Genomic DNA, 17,700 nt, shown 5'->3' on the forward strand with positions numbered 1-17,700 from the left:
AATAGTTAACCTGTTATTTATCTAAGATGTCGTTCCGAAGAGTTTTGTGACTGCCGATGGAATACAAAGTCAATAATTCGTTTTTCTGATTTACCAATCATTGTCCAAAAGTCAGATTGCCGCCTTTGATAATAGACGACTCATTTACAGTTTTTAATTGTCATTATAGTGTTTTCGACGGTTCGAATACTTTATAATGTCTGTGGTCACAGATGATGATCAGTTATCGTAAAAAAGTAGTTTTGATTTAAATTAAGTATGTCAATTGATACATCTATGACATAGGCAGGATAAGACAAACAAAGAATCTAACGTTGGAAGCTAACACTAGAGAATTACCATGTGTACTTGAAAATATCATTGATTTAATTGAGTATTATTCATTTAAATTTATTCAAATAAATATGCCTGTTGTGATTAATGAATACTAGAATTAAAAATATATGTAATCCCAGTCGTAGTAAGTTTTTCGATAAAATTTTGAGAAATAATCGGCACAATTATTTTAAAAGGTCAGTTTCTGAAGTTATTTGGTACTAACGATATGTTCTGTTACAACAAATGTAATCGGTGTAACTGTCTAATGGGTAAAAATGACCCTGCGCGTCGTGACGTAACTCATTAGAACATTCAGGGCTTAAATTCTACGACAAATATTTTTTGTGTTCTGTTTTTCAAAGTCAATGCGCATCTAATACGAACTCACAAACAACTAAAACGAAGCCAAGAAATAAGGACTTGTAATAAAAAGCAAAAACACAAAGTTAATAAAATTTGCATAATAACTGATCGTAGGGCGTATTGCGACACCCGAACCGCGTGCCTTCCCTCCGGCTCCAGCTGTCGTGACCGAAAGCTGGTCTACGGTCACCCGTAGGCGCGCTAAGCCGAGAGGGGAGACCGTGAGAACGGCCACAGCCGTTCCACCCACTAGGGTGTCGGAGAAAGTCCCGTCTTCAAAGAAGAGGACAAAGAAGCGGCTCCGAGCTCCGCGTTCTCAGGCTGTGGTATTAAAACTACAGCCTGAAGCGATAAATAGCGGTCTCACATATCGGTTCATCCTCGCGGACGCGAGGGCGAAGCTCGACCTAGAATCGCTGGGTATCCCGCTCCAGAGGATCCGATCCTCTCTGACGGGTGCCAAGGTCCTGGTGGTGGACGGAGACGATCAAGTAGAGAAAGCCAACCTCCTGGCGAGCAAACTGAAAGAGATTCTGCCCGCTGAGGGCGTCGAGGTCTCCAGGCCATTGGTGACTGCAGCGATGCGCATCAGTGGCCTCGACGACTCGATATCGCGTGAAGAAATCGCTGATGAGCTCGCCAAAATTGGGGGGTGTCCACCCGAGATTATCAAGATCGGGGAAATAAAAACCGATCCAGGCGGGATGGGACAAGTCTTAGTTCGTTGTCCGATCTCAACAGCGGCGAAAATCGCAGCAGTTCCCAAGCTAAGGATTGGCTGGAGCGTGCTCCGCGCTCATTTGCTGGAGGCCAGGAGGCTGCAGTGTTTCCGGTGCCACGAGTTGGGCCACGTGAGCGCTCGTTGCCCGTCGTCGGTCGATCGCAGCCGGGAATGCTACCGATGCGGCCAGGCCGGTCACGTGGCTTCTGGCTGCTCGCTGGCGCCGCGCTGCACTGTTTGTGTCTCCGCCGGCAGACCAGCGGACCACGTTTCCGGGGGCAAGGCCTGTGCCAAGCCCCCGAGACAGAGACAACGTCGGCAGGATCTCGCGTCGCTTGAGGGCGTGCGTAATCGGCCCGGTATGGCCTCGGTGACACCGATGGATGCTCAGATATGACAGACGTCCTTCGTTTCCTCCAGGGGAACCTCAATCACTCCGCCAGAGCTCAAGATCTTTTGTTTCAGAGCATGGCGGAGGGGTTGACTCACCTTGCGGTGGTCGCAGAGCCGTACCGGGTCCTTTTGGGTCCCGATTGGGCAGGTGACCTTGACGGCCGGGTTGCCATTGTCAGGCGTGGCTGTGTGGGTGCTCCGCCCGGATTCGACCTCGTTGAAAGGGGTCGTGGCTTCGTCGCCGTCCTCTGGGCCGAGATGATCGTGGTGGGAGTATACTTCTCCCCCAACAGGACGCTCGCCGAGTTTGAGGGCCTCCTCCTTGAGCTCGGTCGCGTCATTGGGAGGTCACATTCCCGTCGGATTCTCGTCCTTGGGGACCTCAATGCCAAGTCATTGGCTTGGGGTTCCTCGAGGACGTGCCCCAGAGGAACGGCGGTGGAGGAGTGGCTGGTCGGAGGCGGCCTCGTTATTCTCAACCGTGGCACGGAACTTACGTGCGTGAGACGATTAGGCGGGTCCGTGGTGGACGTCACGTTCGCATCTCCCGATGTCGCGAGTCGCATCCGTGGTTGGACGGTGATGGTTGGTGAGGAGACGCTTTTCGACCATCGCTACATCCGTTTCAGCATTGCTGTAGCCCCAGAAGTGACATCAACTCCTTTATTCTGCGGCGGCGGCGTGGAGGGTCCTCGTTGGGCCCAGAAGCGCCTCGATGTCGAACGGCTGAATGAGGCGGCTGTCGTCCAGGCCTGGCGCCTCGATTCCCTCGGCGAGCCGATGAATGTAAGCGTGGGGGCGGAGCGTATGCGCGAGGCAATGTCGCGGGTATGCGATGCCGCTATGCCTCGCGTCAGAACTCTTGCTCCTAAGCGCCGCGTATACTGGTGGACTGATGAGATCGCCAGCCTGCGCCAGTCCTGCAACGTCAGTCGACGTGCGTACCAACGAAGCCGACGTCGAAGGACGCATCGGGACCCTGAGGAGGAGGACCACCTTTATGAGGTGTACAGGACGGAGGTGAGGGCCCTTTGCATAGCCATCAGAGAGGCGAGGGAAGCCGCTTGGAATGATCTGCTCGCCTCGCTCGATCGTGATCCGTGGGGGCGGCCCTACAGGCTAGCGCGCAATGCGCTTCGCCCATGGGCTCCCCCTACGACCAGCACACTGCCACCCGAGACATTGCACCGGGTGGTCGGGGGTCTATTTCCGGATTCATCCCGAACGGCCTTCATCCCCCCTGTAATGGCAACGGCGCAGGTCGCTGACGGCGGAGAGCTGGAAGGTGTGTCCCAGGCGGAATTTGGGGCGGCAGTGGCGAGGATGCGCGTGAAGCGTACAGCACCAGGCCCCGACGGCCTGTCGAGTCGAGCATGGGCTCTCGCTTTAACTGAGGATGGGTTGGGACCTGCACTTCGAACGCTGTTTAGCAGGTGCCTCCGCGAGGGCAGGTTCCCGGAGCCGTGGCGCACGGGCCGGCTGGTGCTTATCCCGAAGGACGGTCGCCCTAGAGACGAGCCCTCCGGTTATCGCCCGATAGTAGTGTTGGACGAGGCCGGTAAGCTCCTTGAGCGTGTGGTTGCCGGGCGTCTTGTTCAGCACCTCGAGAACATTGGGCCGGATCTCGCGTCCAACCAATATGGCTTCCGGAGAGGTCGGTCGACCGTGGACGCGGTCTTACGGGTCCGCGATCTTTCCGACCAGGCGTGCTCTGGGGGAGGTGTACTGTTGGCTGTGTCGATTGATATTGCCAACGCCTTCAACACGATCCCCTGGAGCACGATTGTGGAGTCATTCACCGCGTCCCCACCGGTCTCCGTAATCTGATTGAAGATTATCTCTCAGGGCGGGCGGTGATCTTCCCCGAGCGGAGTGGGTGGGGACGAAAAACAGTGTCGCGTGGGGTTCCACAAGGGTCGGTACTGGGTCCACTCCTTTGGAATATAGGCTTTGACTGGGTCCTCCGCGGGGCTAACCTGCCTGGCGTCGAAGTGGTTTGCTACGCTGACGACACGCTGGTGACGGCTTGCGGAGACGACTACCGGTCAGCAGCCGTCCTGGTTGTGGCTGCAGTGGCAACTGTGGTAAGACGAATAAAGAGACTCGGCCTCGAGGTGGCCCTCCAAAAATCCGAAGCAGTGTGCTTCCACTCAGCTCGGAAAGGGCCACCTCAAGGCGCGAATCTCGTAGTCGGGGGTGTCACCATTGCTGTCCAGCCGAAGCTCAAGTATTTGGGCCTCGTGCTGGACAGCAAATGGAGATTCGACCACCATTTTAAAGCGCTGGTTCCGAGGCTCATGGGGGCGGCAGGTGCGCTGACCCGTCTTCTTCCCAACGTCGGAGGATGCAGCGCCGGTACTCGGCGACTGTACCTTGGGGTGGTGCGCAGTATGGCCCTGTACGGTGCTCCCGTGTGGTCGCCCGCACTCTCCGCGAGAAACGCGTCTCTGCTGCTCAGAGCTCAGCGGGCGCTCGCGGTGAGGGTCATCAGGGGGTACCGCACCATCTCTCAAGATGTGGCCTGCGCTCTCGCCGGATCCCTACCCTGGGACCTCGAGGCCGAAATCTTGGCTGCGGTATATCGGCGTAAGGCGCAGGCCTTGAGTCGGGGACGGTCGCCCGGCCCGTCGGCTGTCGGTCGGTGGAAGCGTGCTGCGCGTCATGTAGCATACGCTAAGTGGAGAGAGCGATTGCTGAAGGAACTTGGCCAAACTTCAGCCACCCGCCGTCGCACCCTCGAGGCCCTGGTGCCCGTGCTGGAGGCATGGTCGGATCGGCGTCACGGCGTACTCTCCTTTCACCTTGCGCAGGTCCTCTCGGGACATGGCTGTTTCGGGAGGTACCTGTGGAAGGTCTGCAGGAGAGAGCCACATCCGGGCTGCCACCAGTGCGGGCACCCGGACGATGAAGCGCAGCACGCGCTCGAAACGTGCCCGCGTTGGGAGCACTCGCGGCGAGATCTCGTCGCGGTGCTGGGGAGAAACCTCTCCCTGCGGGCTGTCGTCGCCCGCATGTTAGAGGATCAGGGCTCGTGGGAGGCCATGGCCAGGTTTTGTGACCTGGTAATGGCGTCCCGTGAGGCTGAGGAGCGTGAAAGGGAGTGGGATCCCTCTTTAGCACCTCAGCGCAGAAGGCGGGATGGCCGGCGCGGGCGTGAAGCTCCCGCTCAGCCCCCGTAGGGACTGTCAGGTGGCGGGTGTGGGGGCGCCCGGTACTCGACTGTCGGTCCGGTGGTGGGGCGGTGCAAGGTGGCTCCTGTGCGCCGCTCACGGTGTATCTCCCGAAATGACGTCCTTCGGGATTTTCCCGGAGATGAAATCCCGTCTTATCATCAGGACGGGTACCGGCGAAGGCGGACTTTCGGCGCGCACTGCGGTACCGTAGGTCTGGTGTAGCCGGTGTGGTGGAGCTCGATGGGGTTTAGTCGGTAGTCGTTCTGCGGGGCAAGTGCTTCGCGCGCCTTTTTCAAGGCGTAGTCTCTTGCGAGGGATTCGGGGAGGTGGAGGACCTTCTCGTCCCCCTCTTCCTCTCAGGAGGCGCCGGAGTCCGACATAACCCGGTTCGTTACCCCCCGGACCGGGTATCCGTAAATGGATTCCCCAGCGTTAAAAAAAAAAAAAAAAAAAAAAAAAAAGGGCGTATTGCGAGTTGGAAAAGGTACCATTACCTTGCTAATTTCAGATGCAAATAAATCGTGATATCATCTTTGTAGAGAGTTACAGCTTATTTATCAATACAATTAAGAGTTCAAGCTCTTGTTACAAAGTAGTATTCATATTAGGATGACTTCGGGCTCCGCAAACCACTAAATGCAACCAAATGCAAATGCAAGTGAATGAACCATTAGCTTTTCTGCCCATTTAAAATAATTACAAAAAAATATCCAACTCTACATTTTTATTTCTCACAACATATGTAATTTTAATTAATTTCAATTGTTTTAAATTTGAATAACCATGTTATTTCCACAACATTAACGTGTAAGATTATTGCAACAGATTTTTTATTGATTTACCCTTATGCGTACGATAAAATCCACAATATGTGTATATGTATTTAAATGAAGCATAAGTTAACTTAATATTCTCGGCATTTATCATGAACGTAACCTAACGACACGTGCATTAGTGGGTGGAGTGCGAACACATCACAGGTGATGTCACTGCTTCTGCAGCACCTCCCTGTATTCGGCATCCACACATTGAGAACGAGCATCTACATACGTAAAAGGCAAGGGCTATATTGACACACTAATCTAAACATTACAAAAAATTACGAAATTCCCGAACAATTTTTTGCGAAATGCGTCGCCAATTTAACAATTCAATTCTGTTATAATAATCGAGGAGTGCCCATTTTTAGATGCGACCTAAAATAAATAACTCGTGTTTACGATTCGATTTCGAGTATCCATTGACTCGCGAACGCCCTTGTTCAAATACCACATCCAAAGCACAAGGGTGTCGTTCCACAATTTACCTTACTCTACTCCTTCGCGCACATCACTGATTGTTTATCTCACTTCACTTTGAATACGCGTTAATTGTTTTCGTATTTTTTTATAGATAAGTGTTCGTAGCGTGAGAGCGTGTGTGCACGGTGATCGTGCGCAGGCGAGGCGGAGGCACTAGCCGCGACCTGCGAAGAGTGACGGAGGCAGCAGGTTGCGCGGGAGGGCCTCCCCTCGCCCCGCATGCAAGGCTGCACGCTAAGGCATTCCGCCTGTGACGACTATGTGCCCATTTATGTCTTTGGACACGGTCGACGGTGACTGCGGCCATATGGTGTGTCTTGCACTCTGTGCGATTACGTTTTTCAATGGAATTCCGTAATTATAGTAAATAACCTCTAACTATGGGAAACAAAGACATGTTTTTTTTTTCTTCTATAGGAGTTTTTTTTTTCACATTTTGTTAAACGTGTAATCTTAAGCAAAATTAAGTGTCGTGTTTTATAAGCGATACAGTATACTTTACGACTCAGCGTGAAAATTAATATATATAACTTTAAATGTATTGTTTGAATCGGCATCATACCATTATAATAATAATTACCGTAGCCAGTTCTTAAAACTATGTTGTAATTTGATACGGTGATCCGGTATAATTGTTGAGAAATCACCTGTCGAATAATCTGTGTGAAATATTGTGGCAGTCCGACAAGAACAACTTCAATAAGCACAGCATAAAATTAAATATAACTATAATTATTACTATGAATACCATAAATTTAACATTATATTTTATAATATAATATACCATAATTTTTAATTATCGCGGATCATTTCCCAATTAAATATAAAAAATAATCTTAAGCAATGAATCAAATGTAATCAAATCTTAGTTATATCTTTTTTAATTTTTGTTGTTAATGCACTGTCGATTGCACCTATAATTGAGGTGACAGCTGCCATGAACTTTTGTCAATTGTACAATGTTTTGTATTGACGATCACTTTGTTGGTGCAACTTAATAAATAAATAAATTATTCTCTATGTTTCTTTTCATGAATAATTACTAATAACATTTATTTCAATCAAACCTAATAAATAATTGAAATTAAAATTCAAAACTGTGTTTGATCAGTGAAGTACAATGATAGTTATTTTTGGTATATATTGCTACTAGTAAACTAAGGCGTCATTGTCATAGATCTAAGTGTTGTAACAGACTAAAATATTGCAAATGATTTTGATTGGAAAGTTAATTAGTTTTCAATTAAAATTGATTCGCCTGTATTTACGCTTTCAAAATAAAGCAAATCGTTGAGCAAATTATTTGCCGTCGACGTTACGCATGTGATGTAAGTGGATGTTCGCGGAATTTATTAGTGTTTGTTATGTAAAGGAAAGGAAAATGTTTTCGTAATTTATGTGGGCATAAATTATTAAATATGGAGCCCTCCGCGAGCTTGCAGCTATCTGTGGAAGAGTTAAATTGGATTCAAGGGTCGCCGAAGGTTTAATTTGATGCGGGTTTTGTTGAGCAAGAACCTTTATGTTAACTAGAATTTTGTCAATTTCGAACTCTTCAAAAAAACTTATAAGCACTAACAAACGTTTTTCCGTTGTTTATCCGATAATGTGGACTTCGGTACAACTATTGCAATTAGATAAAATGAGAGACCATGATTTTAGTAGCACAAATGTTCTAATGATTGGCAGATTAATATGCGTTATCAAATAATGACGGACAATTTTTTAAGGAACATCGTTTATTTTCTTACAATCCTTAATGCACTAACAACCATTTTTCTAATAAATATAACAGGAATAGAAGTCTAATCTAGTCATGAAATAAATACAGTAGAATGATATAATAGACTGAAACCAGAAAAAAGGTTTCACAATTTTCGCTACAACTTGCGGTCCTCAACTCGATTACCCTGATTGAACGAACAGAGCATGCATCACAAATGAAGACAATGTTGTTTTAACTTATTTGAATGTCAGTGCATGACCGTCGACTAGGTAGCGTCAATCGAGAAACAGGCCAGGGAGTTCCTAACTCATGCACTGTGTTTTACATTTCTATTTACACTTTTACAAAACATTATATTAACCATTTACAAATTTACATGACATCTTAGTTGCTTTCATTTACATATAAAGTTATATATTATATTTATATACTGTCTACTCAAAACCCCCGTATCATATATTATTTTACCTCTCATTATAATAATTATATTCAAATATTTAAATACCTATGCATCTTGTTAAATTTAGAAGTAGGCAATAGCGTCAAAATTTAATAAAAGCTTTTAAAAAAAAAAACTTGAATAACGAATGACTGTCAAAACGTGAATGCGTTCGACGTTTTCACACAGCTAACTTATACCTTCCTTTATTTATAGTACAGACGAATATTACGACAAAAAACCGGAATTGTGTAATAGATTTCACTGAACGACATTTCCGTCACAAAAATAACCTACTCTTATGTCGCGCCTAAAAAGGTTTCCCTTAAAATGTGACATTTGAAATAGATGATAGATGTAATAGAACAGAAAATAAAGTATCAAATACAAAGAGGTATACTTAAAATGATTAAGAAAATTGAAATATAATCACATAGAATCACATATGTATGCATATAAATACATAAATACAAACTACATAAATACAGTTATCTAAAGTAACGCTAAGAAATGATAAAAATTTCCATAGTTATAAGAAAAAACTTACATATGGAAAAACTTAAAAAACCTTTAAAAGTATTTATTTCTTAACGGGCGGTGACGTAAAATTTTAATTCTAAACTACATATTCACAAATTAGTATAATTAAGTTTTGTCTCATAGCCCATGCTTGGCGTATAATTTATTTTCCGAGTGAGCTATAAATCATGTAAATCTGAGACTCAAACAAAATCTCCACTTTGTACATTGCTGTTGTAATAATAAATAATCATTTTGTGCTCTACAACAAACATACATCTCCAACATACTAATCAGAGTTATTGCCAACCCTTCAATGGACACCGAATTTTAATTTAAGAAACTCTTTATTTGTTTTTTTTTTGCTGTAGACGGGAACTTAAAGTCACGCCTTCTTTGGTTAAGTATGGATGGATGGTTAAGAGTTAGTATGAACATCACAACGAGAATGCCCACTCGGGGAGGTTGTAATTTTATTTGAATTATTTATTGGTTATACCATTTTTGCAACTACAACGTAGGATATATTTCCGATGGTCAACGTAAATACGAATTATTTTTAAATTAAAATTACATTAAATTGAAAAACTTTTCCAACATATCAATATCTCCAATACTTTGGGTGTGCCCACGAAATATCGTATACATTCAAATGAACTCAAGTTACTGACATCAAATTTTCGTATTTTCCCGGCGCAGGTGAACATCTCAAGGAAATAAATATTTCAAGAGATAAAATATGCAGATGTAAACATATTGAACGTTACCTGTTGGCGACTTTTCTAAGAGAATTCCGAATGTGTTTACCTTAAGTTATGAAAACGGTATTTGGAGTATAAGTAATATTTGTTTGCTTATACTAATAATATTGTTACGATGAGCGTTTAGGGAGGAATCATTCTCTCGGAACATGTTACTAAAATTACTTTCACGTATCACGATTTATTATTACGTATTTTACTTTGTATTACGACAGTAATAATGTATTTAAGATGACATTATTGACATTTTTGTTGTTGTGCTATAGAAAATGTTTTATTATCAACGACGATAATAATAAATAAATACTCATTCAAAACATACAAGCCTGATCGTCACACGAATGTTTGGCACATTCGGTAATGGAACTCACTACCTTCGGTGTTGATTGCTGTGTTAGGTTCTCTCTTTATCAGTCATTCAATTATTGGACATGTGCCTTTAGTACGGAAGTATTTGTAGAGACTTTTAGAAACGAATCACGTATCTACGAGTGGACGACGTCGTATCTCTGGAATTTCAAAGAAGCTTTAAACGTAGGTAGGTTTGTAGATAGAACTTACTAAGCTATTGCATGAAGAGATGCCTAATAAAATTGGCATTTGCCTGCGAGATTCGAATGCCGGTTTAGTCACATCACTTGATACAGGTACACCGGACGTCTTATCTATTAAGCCAGAATAACTTCAATGCAATAAATACAGAAGCTAGTTTTATCTATATATTAATACGTGAAGCAAAAACTTTGTATCCCTTTTTACGAATATTGCTTGGACGGAGGAGTATGAAATTTCCCACACTTATAGAGAATATAGAGAAGAAGTGCACAATGCTATTTTTTTTTTTTTAATATTGCATAATAGATACATTTCATCAAGAAAGAAAACATTATACACACTACATACCATGTATTTGACGCACGCACGCATGCATACTATTTATTGTCAAACTTTTGTTCTTGACGTCTGTGGTCAAATTGAAAATAGAATAAATATTGTTTGTCTTTATTAAAAAAATTATAGTGTAGTCTTGGCGAAATTTGTGATTATAGAAGTATAAAATACAATCATAATAGTGTACCAATCTATTATACAATTCCAATTAATTATAGTCGAATTTCGACTACTGCGGGACCTCTAGTATAAATTAAAAGACTCTTAAAACAAAGTTCGCAAACTTCGTAGACAATTTTTTATCGTTGCCATTAATTATTTAAGAATTAAATCTATTAAACGCTTAATACTATGTATTAAAATCTAATGTATGTATGTGTCCGTCAATGTATTCTAATCTCCACAATGGCAGAACCAATATGAATACATCTTTCAGCAATACTTGCGTGTAGTCAAATTGGTCAACCAAAATAAAATATTTACGTATTTTAAAGAACATGAACAATTGTGCGAACATACACCTTTTTATAACAATAATACAATGGTTTTAAATACTGAAACGCTCAAGCAAAACAGTCCATATTTAATATAAGTATTTTTGCAAACCCCCAACAAACATTGCCTCTCCGATTACAGACCGATTCTTTCCAAATCTTTTTATTTATTACAAATAATCTTGGGGACGCGATCAAACAGATTTCTCCGAACTGAATTACATCAGTTCATTTGGTTGTCAAGGGATGATCAAGTGCTATTAGGAATATTCATTTTACAGCTTCACTAGTTTATTTAGTGGTGCAATGCACAGTAGGACCTATTCAGGAGGGCATTGCTAAGGTATATTTGCCGCGGAACAGTTATATATTCCTATTTGAAATGTGAGTACGCAATTGTACAATTTGAGACTTCGACCAAAGTCTCAAGGTGAGTGGTGGCTATTATATTGTGATGTGTTTTTTTCTTTTTTTTTATTGCTTAGATGGGTGGGTGGACGAGCTCACAGCCCACCTGGTATTAAGTGGTTACTGGACCCCATAGACATTTACAACGCAAATTCGCCACCCACCTTGAGATATAAATTCTAAGTTCTCAGTATAGTTACAACGGCTGCCCCGTGCGGACTCAGAAGAGGTCCTACCACCAGTGTAAATGCTACCTAAGTTTAGTGCATTTTTTTATTATTGCGATTCTCATAGCCTTTAATTAGTTGTAATAGTATAATTAGAGAATCTAGTATTCGACTTAATACATTGTTACGCGCTGGGGTTCGGGATAAATAAAAATTCTACCGAAGTGTAAATTAAAAATGTATTAGCACTTAGAACACTTAAAACACTTTACAAACATTTTAAAATTCTCAATTCGCTTCTTCCGCTTCTGTTTCGCTTCGAGTAGTTCCGATTACTAACTGCTTGCCATCTCTGCGACACTTTTATAGCCCATACCACATCCCTAGAATAATTGTCGAGAACATTCCTCACAAGTCGAATATTTTCGATGTGTGTTTCCGCTATCTGACAATAGATGGCGTTGTACTTCTCGAGCGTTCTAGATGTTACTAGATCCTACGATGCTCGTTCGGCTATTCAGCGATAGATGGCGTTACTCTTACTGGCGTAACAATATAATTCATAAGAATTGATTTGGCTTCAGCGTTGATTAGGCATTTTATTATTTTTATAAGCGATTGCTGATAAGATTGTAGTAGTCGTAAAAGTTACGATGACAACCGTGCAATCGACCGAGTTATTTATTCATTAGCATTTTCACTAGGCACGATACGTTATTATTACGATCAGTTAGAAGCTACTGACATTATGTACTAAAACGTTAATGTATTGTTTTGTATTTGAAAATTTTTGAACACAATTTCTGATTTTAGGTAGATATTAGCCTTTTGCGTAGCAGACAACTTTGCATTTTGTTCAAGTTAGATAAAATAGCAAAGAAATAATATACTTAAGAACTTCAACGTTTGTTTTAAAAACACACCATACTTCTACTGTTAATGATTCTAGAAAATTACGCTAATTACTTTATCGTTTTAAGCTTTTAAACAACACGCTTATTGTTTATAGCAATAATATAACACGCTAAAAATCATGTGCATTTAAAACTTCTTAAGGAGGCGTTGTTTGTTATGTTATAAATTATGAAAGCAAAGCAAGCCATAAATCTCTGTTCGGTTACCCGACACGGCTGTAACGAGCACTTTCCAGGCAGGCGGTAATACTTGTGCTACTACTTAACATTTCAACTATATTATAATTATAGTAGTTGTAACTATTATATTATAATTAATTATTAATATATTATAATTAATTATAATAAAAATTTCAAAGATATTTGACGTTGTTTTATTTTTTTTAATAAAATAACACTTATTGCCGCATAACCATAATGGTTAGACATAATATGCTGTCACGACACTTTTTGTAAATAATAACGTGTTCTACAAAGTCGGAGTACATTATTTTATTCTATCATCAATAGTTTTCGCAGGGCACGCGATGTAATGAATATTTTAGGTATTTTTTTTACACCTTAGGGTACACTATTGGAGTTTTAGTAAGGATCCCTATTTTTTTCCCGAAAAGATTATAGCCTATGTCACTTGGGAATAAAGTAACTTTCAAACAGTGAAAGAATTTTTTAAATCGGTTCAGTAGTTTCGGAGCCCATTCAATACAAACAAACAAATATTTCCTCTTTATAATATTAGTATACTTATAGATAAACTAAGAATACCTTATTGTGTGTACTTTATAAATCTATACAGGTTTGTTGTCGTTATAGATCTCTAACAAACAGAACCGATGAGAGAAAATTTCACGATACTCAGATTTTCGAGCTACGCTGAGCAGATGGAACTTTACTTAATGAAGTCCATAATACTTATGAAGCAGGTCTGCAGGCTACTTACAACAATAGGTTGTTTAATCTTTCGAGCTCAGACTGAAAAGTCACGGAAGTTTGTTAAGGAGAGTTTCGCTTTATGGGCATATTGGAAAGCTACGCGAAAAATAAGACGAAAAATATGAAACTTTCAAATTCGCATTTTATTTATACTTGTGGAAATTGACACAATTAAAAACTAACTGACTTGGTTCATTAAAATTTTTGCTATAAAATAGTTGTCCATTCCGATTTCAAGGGAGAAATTTTATGGAAAACTATTAAAGCTTCTTCGAGCTTATCTCTCAATGTGTCTTCCTAACACAAGGTGTTCCATCCACGTACCTAGTGCGATAAATAATCAATTAAAAATTAAAGACTATTCGTAATACTAAGATGTAATGGCCGAAACTATACAAACTATACATATTGTCTTTAAATACCGATATCATTTGGACTTACTATCATAATAAATGTGTTGGAGGAGCCACAGTTATTAACATCATCGTCAGACGTTGTAGGGGCGAATAGGGTGATAGAGCTAAGAGAAATATTGAGTACACCAATCACGTTTGTTATCTTAGAACAATTTAAAAATCTTCTCTTGACGTTAGCAAACGAAAACGAATGACAGTTCTTAGGACGAAGGCACCGTTTAACAAGAAGGCTGGTTGGTAAGTCTGATGGCGTCTACGCGCCTCCATCGGCTAGGCTCTGTCGTAGCACGAAGGTAGTCGATTTCGGACGATACCGCAGTCGTGCTGACATCTCTACTTAACTTTAACTTTAACTCCCAAACTAATGAACGTCTCCGACATATGTATGTGTGTACTGACCATATGTTACTTAAATACATTTAGAATTGAATCTTACTTCAGTGCGATACTGACCCGTATAGTTTAAAGATAAGGAAAAACATCATTAGTTTGCTTCAAGTTCTAATAAAACAATAATAAATTTAATAAATCATACGAAATATGGCAAAAAAAATATGTATGTATAAATCTATTAATCCACATGCGGGAAGCCGAGATGAAGCCAACTTTAATTCAGTTGGGCCCGTCCGCAGTTGCACGACGCGCATACAAATCACTTTCTATAACAATGCAACTCGACGAAAACCGAATTGGGTTTGTGTTAGACATAGAAATTGCATTATAACTTCGAGATTCAACATTAATAATAACACTGTGACGATGGTGCATGGTTCGTGTTGGTTTGTTCCGATTCTTAATTGCATGTGATTCTGTTATTTGATAAGATTTATGTATACCCAGCAGTGTTTTTTTTAATATTTTTTTTATTGCTTAGATGGATGGACGAGCTCACAACCCACCTGGTGTTAAGTGGTTACTGGAGCCCATAGACATCTACACCGTAAATGCGCCACCCACCTCAAGATATAAGTTCTAAGGTCTCAGTATAGTTACAACGGCTACACCACCCTTCAAACCGAAACGCATTGCTGCTTCACGGCGGAAAAACATCTATATAATCTTATGGTGATAAATACAACTTCGAATGATTCGTTATTTTTGGGATAGAAATATAATTGGTGGCCCCATTGCTATTTCAGCTTGATGCCATGACGAGTGTATGAGCGTAGGCTCGACAAATGACAGATAATTCCTAGGAATACCTTAGTGCTAGTATCCCGAAATTACAGGACGAATATTCTGAATGTGAACTTGATTGATGTGATTCTGATTCTGAATTTTGCATAGTTTATCATACCTATTATTATACATGGAATATATAAAATGCTATGACATATCCTTTTTTTTATTGCTTTGATGGGTGGACGACGAGCTCACAGCCCACTTGGTGTTAAGTAGTTACTGGAGCCCATAGACATCTATAACATAAATGCGCCACCTACCTTGAGATACAAGTTCTAAGGTCTCAGTGTAGTTACAACGGCTACCCCACCCTGCAAACCAAAACGCATTATTGCTTCACGGCAGAAATAGGCGGGATGGTGGTACCTACCCGTGCCGACTCACAAGAGGTCCTAGCACCAGGCGGTCACAAGAGGTCCTTCTTCAAACGAGGCTTGTGGAGAGTATTAAAAGGTATGCAGCGGCTTGGCTCTGCCCCTGACATTGCTGACGTCCATGAGCGACGGTAACCACTCACCATCCGGTAGGTAAACGGCTCTCTCTCTTCCCAGCTATTTATCCCACATGGTGGTGGGGTCAGCTTTCCTGACTTTACTCCTCCACTTCGCTCTGTCTTCGACATCCTCGTCAGCAACATTGCATTATCTCTTGTCCTTCAGCACTCCGTCCCTCCACCTTGTCTTGGGTCTACCTCTAGGTCTTCGACTGGGGAGGTCGAGCAGTAGCGCCAAATTTCCGACGTAGTCAGGCGGCTTCCTTTTCACGTGACCATACCATCTCATTTTTTTTTTTTTTTTTTTTTTCCTACCTATGCTGATAGCCTTGAGAGGCTATTTCAGCTTCACCCTAACGTTTGTAGATGAGCTCGCGGGGCTCAACCGGAGAGTTGCTAACACTGACCCTAGCAAGAGCAGTGCTTCGCAGAATCTACCACCGGATCGGAAACGCGACCCACTGAGAAGATCCGGCGAGAAACTCAGTGGGCTGTGTCTGTGGGTTAGTTTGCTCGTCGAGCCCTTCGTCGAAAGTGACGGGTTCGACGAGGACGGTGACCATTGCTTGTGGTGCCTAAAAGCACCGTTAATGGATCAAGAGGATCCGTAATGACGTGCTTTGGGCGCCGTCGACGGTTTACCATTCGGTCTACTGGGTCGGGTATGTAATTTCCAGCGGCTACGATGAGAGGGTTCTCATGTCGTGCCGCCTTCTCAAAATGGCGCAGCGATGCCGACTGTAGATACTTACTAAATGAGTCGAGCTCCAGGTCATCGTGGAGATCCACATTCCTAAGGAACCATGGCGCTCCGACGGCTATCCTGCAGAATCGTGATTGAATAACCTGAAGGGATTTGAAGTGGGTACGGGCTGCGTGAGCGAACACTACGCTTGCATACGTCATGATGGGGCGTATACAAGTTTTGTAGAGAGTTACCTTATTGCGAAGGGACAGTTTGCTTCGACTACAAAGCATTGGATAGAGTCGTCCTAGAATAAACGCGGCGCGGTCGCGTACCGTTTTTATATGGGGACGGAATGTCATCCCTCTGTCGAGGGTGACGCCTAGGTATTTGACCTTCGAGACCCACGGTATGGGCTGGCCAAAGAGAGTGATGGGACTAACGGCGGAGGTGTTTGCGCGCCTACTACGGAGTGAGATGCTCGAAGTGATGTTCGGAGGGCGACCCCTTTTGAAGAGCACCGCTGCGCTTTTCGTGGGGTTGATGTCAATTCGCCACTTTCGGAACCACTGTCCCATGGTGGCTACTGCGATCTGGAGTCGCTGATGAAGCAGCGACATCTTCCTACACGAGTAGTAGATAGCCGTGTCATCGGCGAAGAGCGCTAGATGGGTCTCCGGAGACCGGGGTATATCATTGATATACAAACTAAATAATAACGGGGAGAGCGCGGAGCCTTGCGGGACTCCGGCGGTCAGTTGACGGGGACGAGAACGAGTTCCCTCTACTCGATATCGAAACGAACGGTTCGACAAGAAGTCTCGTATGATGAGCACGAGTCTGTCTGGCACTCCCATGTTGTACAGTTTGTAAATTAAACCGTTGTGCCAGACTTTGTCGAACGCCTTCGCGATGTCGAAGAAGAGGGCGCCGGTCGGGATTTGTTTACGCCTATTTAGTCCTATCAGGATACCATCTCAGCCTACTCTCCTGCATCTTGTCGGCGATATCCCGTACACCTAGGCTTCCACGCACGTACTCGTTGCGGTTTTTATCGAACCTAGTCACGCCGCACAGGCCGGTAGGTAAACGGCAATAAAAAAAAAATAGATAAGTAAATACTCGTTATCAAACCTTAAGTCCTGACCGAAAAGGAAGTAAAGCTTTAACAGTGCTTAACCAATGCTAGTGTAATAAAATTACTTCTTCTTCTATATCGTTCCCTCACTACTGGGGATCGCGACCACATGCGACGTACTTCCAATGTGCTCGATCATGGGTGGCATGGACTGCATGGTACAGACTACCACCGAGTACTTCTCTTGCCAGATCTGACCATCTGGCTGGTATTCTGCCCACGGCGCGCTTTCCTTCTATTCGACCCGTATGAGCTTCTCTGATTC

At 43.0% G+C, this 17,700-nt stretch overlaps 1 protein-coding gene and 1 long non-coding RNA gene across 3 annotated transcripts in view; both read right to left on the minus strand.

Annotated features, from left to right (window-relative positions):
• The window catches only part of LOC101739163 (filamin-A), a 113,936-nt gene extending 106,652 nt beyond the window's left edge, over positions 1-7,284 (minus strand). For both annotated transcript variants that reach the window (XM_038016131.2, XM_038016130.2), the window contains exon 1: positions 6,275-7,284. The gene's annotated coding sequence lies outside the window, so the exon portion shown is untranslated. The remainder of the gene's footprint in view (positions 1-6,274) is intronic.
• A 6,359-nt stretch (positions 7,285-13,643) lies between these two features.
• Positions 13,644-14,089, minus strand: LOC134200141 (uncharacterized). The gene is made up of 2 exons (XR_009974924.1): positions 13,963-14,089; positions 13,644-13,845 (listed from the first exon to the last, which is right to left on the minus strand). It is a non-coding gene; the product is annotated as an uncharacterized LOC134200141 (long non-coding RNA).
• Between the last annotated feature and the right edge of the window lie 3,611 nt (positions 14,090-17,700).

This window comes from Bombyx mori, chromosome 15 (assembly GCF_030269925.1).
Source record: "Bombyx mori chromosome 15, ASM3026992v2".
Taxonomy (NCBI): Eukaryota; Metazoa; Arthropoda; class Insecta; order Lepidoptera; family Bombycidae; genus Bombyx; species Bombyx mori.